Genomic DNA, 10,605 nt, shown 5'->3' on the forward strand with positions numbered 1-10,605 from the left:
TCCTCCCCCTTCCCGTCAGGGCCATGCCTCATCGTAATTTAGAGCTCGCAGACTCGTCGTCCGATCGATTTTCGCCTAATGTGAGGGGGGTATTACAGTTGTCTCTTACGACTTATCGGACCACGTGTACTACCATGATTGATAGTTTGTGTAATGGCGTAAGCACTCCTGGGATACTCATAGTTTTCAGGGACGCACAGTTCTAGTGACGTAGCCACTTTTGGGGCGCTTCCAGAGTCCGATGGATAATCTTCTGTCTGGTGGAAGACCATTCTCTAAAACGATTAGGATTATGTCATCTCCCTTGTGACGTAACGTGTCAACTCTTGTGACGTACCTGGTGACGTCACCACCTGTGGGTTGCTCCCACGGACGATGTGTTACGTAAGGTTATCCCGCCAACATCACCAAATAAGGGCATGTCATCTCTTTATTTTATGTAATCTTCCTAGAGCTGCTCCCAAAGCGTTAAGTGGTCTTCTTGTTTTTTTTAATTACGGTCATGATGGAAAACAAGTAGCTTGGGAACTAAACCTATGTTGATGTCAAAGTTAAGAAAGTTCTGAGTAATTCAAACTAAACTAAACTAAACAACTTGAATCAGACCTTATCTTTCGATCTCCCAATCTTTATTCATTTTAATCAACCATTATGAAGGAATGGAACAATTTTCACAGATGTGGACAGTAAGTGTATTTGTCTCTAAATCCATTCTCAGTCACAGATGGAAGACAGTGGATGCTAGCCGAAACTTTTTACCCCTCAAGGAATATATCTAATCACGTCATTAATTCTATATTACGTAAGCATCAACCTGGATGCCCAGCTGTCATCAACGAAACTTCTAGGTCTTTGTCAGTGGGAAGTTTTTGCATATAAATTGAATCGAGGTAAAGGTACCAAGATAAGTGCACTTAAACTTATTATCGCTATCTATTATTAATCTCTATTCCATTAGATGGTATAGATTATGGTCCTAAGTGCCGCAAATCTGTCTAATTGGAAATTAATTAATAATGGATAATATTAATGAGGGTAACTGCGATCAGCAACTTTTATGGTTATTATAATCAAACCTGAATGTGTCAACTTGATGGAGTGTTTTGATAATGAAGACGGTAGATAATCTTTTATTAGGCGAGTTTTGACGATTTGTTTTAAATCGTTCGTTCGTTCGTCCCATAGCTTTTTAATCAGCCGTAGGCTGATTAATTAGCCGTAGGGGCAGCACAACATGTTGTGCTGTATCAATAGGCATTTTAGTCCCCTGACGGCGCCTATCTCCTCTCCGGGACATGGTGAATGATGTAAATCACCGTATGGCTGATACGACACGAAGGTTTGCCAGGCCTCCGCCCGGGTGATTTGTAGTGAATCACCAACTCCAGACAGAATGGTTTGCTCCATCCACACCGCACCATCGCACGTGTGGGGGTTCTTTAACGTGCATGGGGTGTGACTCTCCCCATACACGGGACCTCCATTTAACGTCCTATCCGAGGGACGACTCATTTTTCACCTGAGTAAAGTGAGGAAAGTCGTGTAAAGTGCCTTTCCCAAGGGCACAAGATCGGTGGCACGGCAGGCGGATTCGAACCCGCAACCTCTCGGTGCAAATCCGAACATGCTACCACTGCGCCACGCGGTCACCACTTTTTCAATACCATAGCTAATCTCACAGAATTTTATTTATCATTCAATCATTCGTAATTGACTTTTATCATGGAAGCTTATCTGTGTTGGTGGTAATCATAGTACGCACAATGCTAAACGTTCTTCCAACACAAAGGTCTACTCCCGTGAGTTAAGGTTCTGAAGTGATTGGTATTGATCCTGAAGAAGGCAACAGTGAAAATTTGATCAGTGTTTTTTGGGGGGTTGGAAGAAAGCTAAGCTTTGTACTGATTCTTTTTTGTTTGTTCCTTTGTTTATTGGTAAAAAACTCAAATGCTGGCCGATTTCATTGAAGGTTACGAAGTAAGAGGTAAGGGTTAGACAAGCAACAGACAGATCAGATGATTTAAGGCCTAATAACTTCACAAGACACCCACATCACGTAGGCACACCGAGAGGATAGCTTGATTCGTGACATGCGATGTATAAGTTTATTCTGCCTGTATCCGTTGAGACCGAAAGGGTTAGGAAAACGCTGATGCCGTCCCTGACCCTCCTGAATCATCTTACCACCCCGCTGGTTATATTTCTATTTGACAAATCGTGAAAATCGTATTCTGCCTGTAATATGTTTCTATTGTAAAAACGGGTTTCGTGAAAATCATGACACATTCTGTTTAAGCTTGTTCTGTCTGTTTCCGTTGAGACTGAAAGGGTTAGGGAAAGTTAATGTCATTCCTGTCCCTCCTTAATCATACTACCACCCCACCGGTTATGTTTCTATCGGAGAAATCGTGAAAATCGTGACACGTTCTGTTTAAGCTTGTTATTTTCACTCCGCGTACCGTAGGTACGCTTCGAGTGATTATTTTCACTCCGCGTACCGTAGGTACGCTTCGAGTGAAAATATTGTTTTCATACGGTTTCTTCTTTCTTTCTTTCTTTCTTTCTTTCTTTCTTTCTCCTGTCGCGACCTTTAACGTGATTCCTCTCCGTCGTTCCTGGACCAAATGGCCTGAAATTTGGCACAAGGGTACAGTGGGCTAATACCCAGACCCGTTTTTCTCATTTTTTTGATAGATACCTTTACAATGATTTTAGGGATGTTTTAAGGTCATTTTCTGGCCCGTCTGTATATTCATGTCTCCCGTGCCCAGGTATTACGTCCAGATGACTTGAAAGCTTGTATGATACTGCGTGAGATACTTATTAAAAGGACCCCGGTATTATTTTTGGCCAAACGTCACTTCAAAATCATTTAAAAGCCAATTTGGCGGGGTATCTACGCATATTTTCACCGAGCTCGCGTTTCGCGCGTGTAACCATATATGGTCACGTTTGCACGTGCGTCCGTTGCACCATATATGGTTATGGACGTTTCCGCGCGTTACGTAAGCTGTTTACCTGCAGCTGTGCATTGTGGCTAATTGAATTTAGAAGGGAACCAATATGCGCCCGACACTTAGTGGAAGCGATGACCTGATTGGTCAGCTCGAGTACAGCCAATGAGGAAGGGTTTTTCAACTTAGCGGCTGGGAGTACATATATGTCGCCGGGAAGAAGTCCGTTAAAAGTAAGTGAAAAATTGTACTGTTTATCTTAAAATTGGCAACAATACACAAACGCAGTAACAAATTTGGGTAACTTGTCGTCGTTATTGTGTAGTTTTTGTTTGATTTACCCACGTTTAGAGTGTCTGGATAAGCGATACCGTAGCGTCAGAATGCCGCGGTAAGTGGGAGCGCATGCATGGAATATTGTTGCGCTTTGCAGTGACTGATGAGACAGTACTAGTATTGTATCATCAAGCTTTATTGACACGACAAAAAGTACAGTCAATTTTGTATGGCCAACTTTAAACTGCAACGAAAAAAGAAAGAATACAGAGTATATCTTACAATTCTACTAATTAAACATTATGATATGATTCTACTAATTATCGGTGAAAAGTAGTGTACAGTAGTTCTCTTCCATAGTAACGTTATATGATAGTACAGATTTTCAAGGGCAAATCTACTAGTACAAACGTTACACTATGTTGTGAATTGTCCGTTCAGGTTGGTTGTACAAGAATATATGTAATCAGGTGTGGCTTTTTTTCTAATCAACAAACAAAAAGGATCTTCCTTTTACTCTGGGTGGCAGTACATGAAATTACACAAAGGAAATACTAATTATTGTATTCTATTCTATTTTCTACTGGAGGAAGAGGATACACCACCAGGACTGTTGTGCAGACAGGTGGGGTTGTGCCTTGATAGAGGGTGTCAATTTGACAGTGCTAAATTCATTATTGGTCGGGTGCTCGAACTCAACTAATTCCACAAAGTCTGGCCTGTCAGAGAACACAATAGTCAACTGGCTACAAAGGTGGCATCAACAGACACCAAGGAGAGGATAGCAAAGTCACGTACAAGAAGTGTTACTGTGACAGAAACACCAGCTTTATGTATGATTAGGCTATTTGGGACAATATTGTAACTATTAAACTAAGTGACAATTAGAGATATTATTATACCAACCATGAGTTCAAACATTGTATTTCATGACAGACATGAATAAGTTTTTATGACTTTTCAGACACCACGTCATGGTATATGCTGTGTAATTTAGTAATGCACTGTACTACAGTTAACCAGAATAATTAGATAATCATAAACTGATTAGTTTATGTGGAAAATAAATGGGACGTTAAGTTTATAACAGACGTATAATGACTGCAATTGCTGCATCCTTTTTTCAGACAAAAAGCATGCAAAAAATTTAGATATGCAAAACAGACTCCGTGCAAACATACAGTCGCTAATTAGCTTTGTTCATCAATATAATGTATTAGCTGATTAACTCTAAGTATAAAAACAGAATGCGATCCTTTTTGTCTGAATACAATGTGCATACATTTATATGTATTTGTAATGATAATGTAATTGCAGTGCAGCCATGATATCCAATTGGATTTTTTTTTAAATTGCACTTGGCTAAAAACGGCTAATAAGCATATCTTGGTAAAGAGTTAAAAGTGTAGTACAGTTTGTTTGGAGAGGTCTGCTTGTATGAAGATTAGTTATGCTTGTGAAGATTAGTTATGCTTGTGACAACCTTGAATAAGTGCACAAACGGAAATTTTCTACAGATGCAACACGCATAACGTGTTGCATCTGTAGAAAATTTCCGTTTGTGACATAATTTTTTTTTCTGAACGTGTTGCATCTGTAGAAAATTTTCCGTTTGTGACATAATTTTTTTTTTCTTGAAGTAAAACGGTGCTTGCTTTGTTAATGTGTGAAACATTAGCATGTTGTGTGCGTGTTGTAATAAAGAAATAAAAGTTTGATTACCGTACAGTACTCACATTGGATTTTTCAAGTTCAATTTTGGAAAAGTCCATTTTTGCATAAAGGGGAGAGCGGAGTGAAAATAGCTGAATTTGCTCCTAAGCAAATACCGGCCTTTCTAGTTCTGTTTGTATCCGTTGAGACTGAAAGGGTTAGGAAAAGTTAATGCGGTCCCTGCCCATCCTAAATCACATCATCCTACCGCTGGGCATGGTACTGTGGAAGCAATGAGATTCGTAACCCACGAATTAGAAGTCAATTCTGCCTATTTCCACCGAGATTGTAAGGGGCAGCAATAAAGGCCAAATATACCGTCCATGTCCCTGCTAGAACGTATTACCCTCCCACTGGCTACGGCAATATTGCAATCTGAGAAACGCGCTTCGTGACTCACGTATGTTCTACTGGTTTGGTATGACTATGGGGGCTAGAAAAGTTCAGCGATGGGTCAAAGTTAAAGTTACCTCTTCCTTGCAAACTTTACCTACAAAACCAATAATCAATGTAAAACTCGTCAGGACTTGAAAACATGCACTCGTCAAGTCGTGTGAGGATTGGACCAAACAACTCAAACCTGTCACACGCCAACATAGGCTAACGTCACGTTTCCAAACCGAGGCCCGGCAGGACTGTTTGTGGAAACGAAAAATATAAATGTATATTAACGTTACGTAAAGATAATATACACAAATAATGCCCACGACTACTGTCTTTACGTCTCGTGAAGTTTTGTGTCTTTAATATCATACTTAGTACTTTTCGTTCCCTAAAGCTGCCCGGCCGGGCCCCGGTTTGGACATGTGAAGTTAGTCCTGTCACTGATCCCTGATAACCGGAAGCGGAAGATAGACTCCTCGACACCCCTTACTGTACCACAGTGTGTGTATGTGTTCAAGACCTCCTGCATTCATATCACCTCAATATTCTACCCTATAAAATACTCAGACTCAGCTACTACCCTTGCATGTAAAACACGACTTAAACACTTGCCGTACGCCAGACAGAACCGCGCCAATTTTACCTGTTTGCCCTTGGAGTAAGCCCTCTGCCCTTGGTGTTGTAGCGGATTCATCTACCTTGGCTTCTATTTTTAAGAGCAAATGATTTCCCCGTAACAAACGCAAACATCGTTACCTGGATAACCTTGGACTAAGCCGCTCGCTCTTCGCGTTGTTGCACCTGGGATTACGTGATTATAATGAGTTTCTGGCGGGTTTTAAAATACCTATTTAGGGTCCTATATCTAAGGCAAGTGAAACGACACCCCGAATGCGAAACTAACTGCCCATCATTGCCATTTTAATATTCCTCTAAGCCGTTTGCCCTTTGTGTTGTTGAACCTATGAATTTCGTGAAATTGAGGGAGGTTTCTTGCAGGTTTTGATATCTACTTAGAGACACTTCCCATGCTGAATCAAATGCGAAACCAACTGCCAATCATTGCCTGTGTATCACTTGCCTCTAAGCCGTTTTCATTTTGCGTTGTTAACCTAGGAATTACGCGAGAATTGAGGAGGTTTCTTGCAGGTTTTGAAAACCACTTAGAGTCTTATATTCAAGGCAAGTGAAACAGCACTTCTCTTACCAATGCAAAACCAACTGCCCAACATTGCCTGTGTAACTTTGGCCTCTAAGCCACTTGGCCTTTGCGGTGTTAAACCTATAAGTTACTTGAGAATTGGGGAGATTTCTTGCAGGTTTCGAAGGCAATTCGAATCCTTTTGAAGGCAACTCAAAAGACATGTTCCACACTGAATGCTAAACCAACTGCCCATCATTGCCTTTGTAACTTTAGCTTCTAAGCCGTATGCCCTTTACATTGTTGAACCTATGAATTACGTGAGAATTGGCGAGCTTTCTTGCAGGTTTTGATACCTACTTAGAGTCGATATTTAAGGCAATGGAAACGACGCTCCCGAGCTAAATGCGAAATAATTTGTCCAGGATAACCTAAGCATCCTTGGCTTGTAAGTCGTATACCCTTTGTGTTGTTGAACCTATGAATTACGTGAGAATTCAAGTTCCTTTTGAATTTGAATACATACTTATAGAGTTCTTTATTTAAGGCATGCAAGTGAAACTAGAAAGGCCGGTATTTGCTTAGGAGCAAATTCAGCTATTTTCACTCCGCTCTCCCCTTTATGCAAAAATGGACTTTTCCAAAATTGAACTTGAAAAATCCAATGTGAGTACTGTACGGTAATCAAACTTTTATTTCTTTATTACAACACGCACACAACATGCTAATGTTTCACACATTAACAAAGCAAGCACCGTTTTACTTCAAGAAAAAAAAAATTATGTCACAAACGGAAATTTTCTACAGATGCAACACGTTATGCGTGTTGCATCTGTAGAAAATTTCCGTTTGTGCACTTATTCAAGGTTGTCACAAGCATAACTAATCTTCACAAGCATAACTAATCTTCATACAAGCAGACCTCTCCAAACAAACTGTACTACACTTTTAACTCTTTACCAAGATATGCTTATTAGCCGTTTTTAGCCAAGTGCAATTTAAAAAAAAATCCAATTGGATATCATGGCTGCACTGCAATTACATTATCATTACAAATACATATAAATGTATGCACATTGTATTCAGACAAAAAGGATCGCATTCTGTTTTTATACTTAGAGTTAATCAGCTAATACATTATATTGATGAACAAAGCTAATTAGCGACTGTATGTTTGCACGGAGTCTGTTTTGCATATCTAAATTTTTTGCATGCTTTTTGTCTGAAAAAAGGATGCAGCAATTGCAGTTGTTATACGTCTGTTATAAACTTAACGTCCCATTTATTTTCCACATAAACTAATCAGTTTATGATTATCTAATTATTCTGGTTAACTGTAGTACAGTGCATTACTAAATTACACAGCATATACCATGACGTGGTGTCTGAAAAGTCATAAAAACTTATTCATGTCTGTCATGAAATACAATGTTTGAACTCATGGTTGGTATAATAATATCTCTAATTGTCACTTAGTTTAATAGTTACAATATTGTCCCAAATAGCCTAATCATACATAAAGCTGGTGTTTCTGTCACAGTAACACTTCTTGTACGTGACTTTGCTATCCTCTCCTTGGTGTCTGTTGATGCCACCTTTGTAGCCAGTTGACTATTGTGTTCTCTGACAAACCAGACTTTGTGGAATTAGTTGAGTTCGAGCACCCGACCAATAATGAATTTAGCACTGTCACATTGACACCCTCTATCAAGGCACAACCCCACCTGTCTGCACAACAGTCCTGGTGGTGTATCCTCTTCCTCCAGTAGAAAATAGAATAGAATACAATAATTAGTATTTCCTTTGTGTAATTTCATGTACTGCCACCCAGAGTAAAAGGAAGATCCTTTTTGTTTGTTGATTAGAAAAAAAGCCACACCTGATTACATATATTCTTGTACAACCAACCTGAATGGACAATTCACAACATAGTGTAACGTTTGTACTAGTAGATTTGCCCTTGAAAATCTGTACTATCATATAACGTTACTATGGAAGAGAACTACTGTACACTTTTCACCGATAATTAGTAAAATCATATCATAATGTTTAATTAGTAGAATTGTAAGATATACTCTGTATTCTTTCTTTTTTCGTTGCAGTTTAAAGTTGGCCATACAAAATTGACTGTACTTTTTGTCGTGTCAATAAAGCTTGATGATACAATACTAGTACTGTCTCATCAGTCACTGCAAAGCGCAACAATATTCCATGCATGCGCTCCCACTTACCGCGGCATTCTGACGCTACGGTATCGCTTATCCAGACACTCTAAACGTGGGTAAATCAAACAAAAACTACACAATAACGACGACAAGTTACCCAAATTTGTTACTGCGTTTGTGTATTGTTGCCAATTTTAAGATAAACAGTACAATTTTTCACTTACTTTTAACGGACTTCTTCCCGGCGACATATATGTACTCCCAGCCGCTAAGTTGAAAAACCCTTCCTCATTGGCTGTACTCGAGCTGACCAATCAGGTCATCGCTTCCACTAAGTGTCGGGCGCATATTGGTTCCCTTCTAAATTCAATTAGCCACAATGCACAGCTGCAGGTAAACAGCTTACGTAACGCGCGGAAACGTCCATAACCATATATGGTGCAACGGACGCACGTGCAAACGTGACCATATATGGTTACACGCGCGAAACGCGAGCTCGGTGAAAATATGCGTAGATACCCCGCCAAATTGGCTTTTAAATGATTTTGAAGTGACGTTTGGCCAAAAATAATACCGGGGTCCTTTTAATAAGTATCTCACGCAGTATCATACCAACTTTCAAGTCATCTGGACGTAATACCTGGGCACGGGAGACATGAATATACAGCCGGGCCAGAAAATGACCTTAAAACATCCCTAAAATCATTGTAAAGGTATCTATAAAAAAAAATGAGAAAAACGGGTCTGGGTATTGGCCCACTATACCCTTGTGCCAAATTTCAGGCCATTTGGTCTAGGAACGACGGAGAAGAATCACTTTAAAGGTCGCGACAGGAGAAAGAAAGAAAGAAAGAAAGAAAGAAAGAAGAAACCGTATGAAAACAATATTTTCACTCGAAGCGTACCTACGGTACGCGGAGTGAAAATAACAAGGAGTATGAAGTCATCTTGCAATGGCTTTTTTCCTTCATTTTTACCGCGGAATGAAACTTTTGATACATCTTGAGTCTTGACCAGAACATTTGTAACGTTTAACAATCTAAAGCAAGCAATATAAAGCGGGTATCTAACGTTAGACCTTTGCATGATACTACGTTTTGCATGATATTCCATTATGAATTCAAGGGTAAATCAAATTCACTTCAGAGCGAAGCGTTGACGCTGCCGCCCATGTAACGTTACAGCCCTCAAGTGGAAAGAGCCCGGGGTTCTTAGTAACTAGACACGACGCCTTGTCGTCCAGTGGCTCCCTGTTCGCCCTTGGCCCCGGCCGGCGCCAACACGGTGATGTTCTGACTGTTGTTCAACTGGCGGGAACAGGAGTCCTCATGAACCTCTGACGTCACAACAGACACCAACAGAAGGCTCACCAACGCTTTGACGTCCATTTTAACAACGCCTCTGTAGAGGAGCCAATATCGGAGATATTTCAGGTGATGAACACTGGTTAACGCGTACTCAGGCAAGTGTCTGCCTCTTGCCCCTGGCCCTTTAAGTTTTACTGGACCAACTGCACGTTCGTCGGAAATGTTTTCCGGTCTTAGTGAGACTCGCTTTCTTTTATTTTTTTTACAGCAAGATAAATGTACTTTAAGTAAAAAGGTGTTGATCGGACAACTGACGCACTTTGGCAACTTTTTATCAATAAATCGACTACAATCATGTCACTTTCTCGTCTAACTGCTTTAAAATGTTGATGTATATCATAAGGGGTTGAAAAGTGCATTCAAAGTCTAGCGTTATGTTTTTGGGTAGCCTAGGTAAGAAGCTATTGAGTCTGTGGACTCGTGTGGTGTAACGGTATGGTGTTTACCCACAGAATCTAGGGGTCCTGGGTTCATATCCTGTTATGTCACCGATATCGCGATCTTGTGCCCTTGAAAAAGCCCTTAACGTGACCCTCCTCACCTAGCAGGCATCCGTCCATCTCGAAATATGAGGTAGGTAGGTAGCACTCTCTGAGCATATGAGC

This window comes from Branchiostoma floridae, chromosome 3 (assembly GCF_000003815.2).
Source record: "Branchiostoma floridae strain S238N-H82 chromosome 3, Bfl_VNyyK, whole genome shotgun sequence".
NCBI lineage: Eukaryota > Metazoa > Chordata > Leptocardii > Amphioxiformes > Branchiostomatidae > Branchiostoma > Branchiostoma floridae.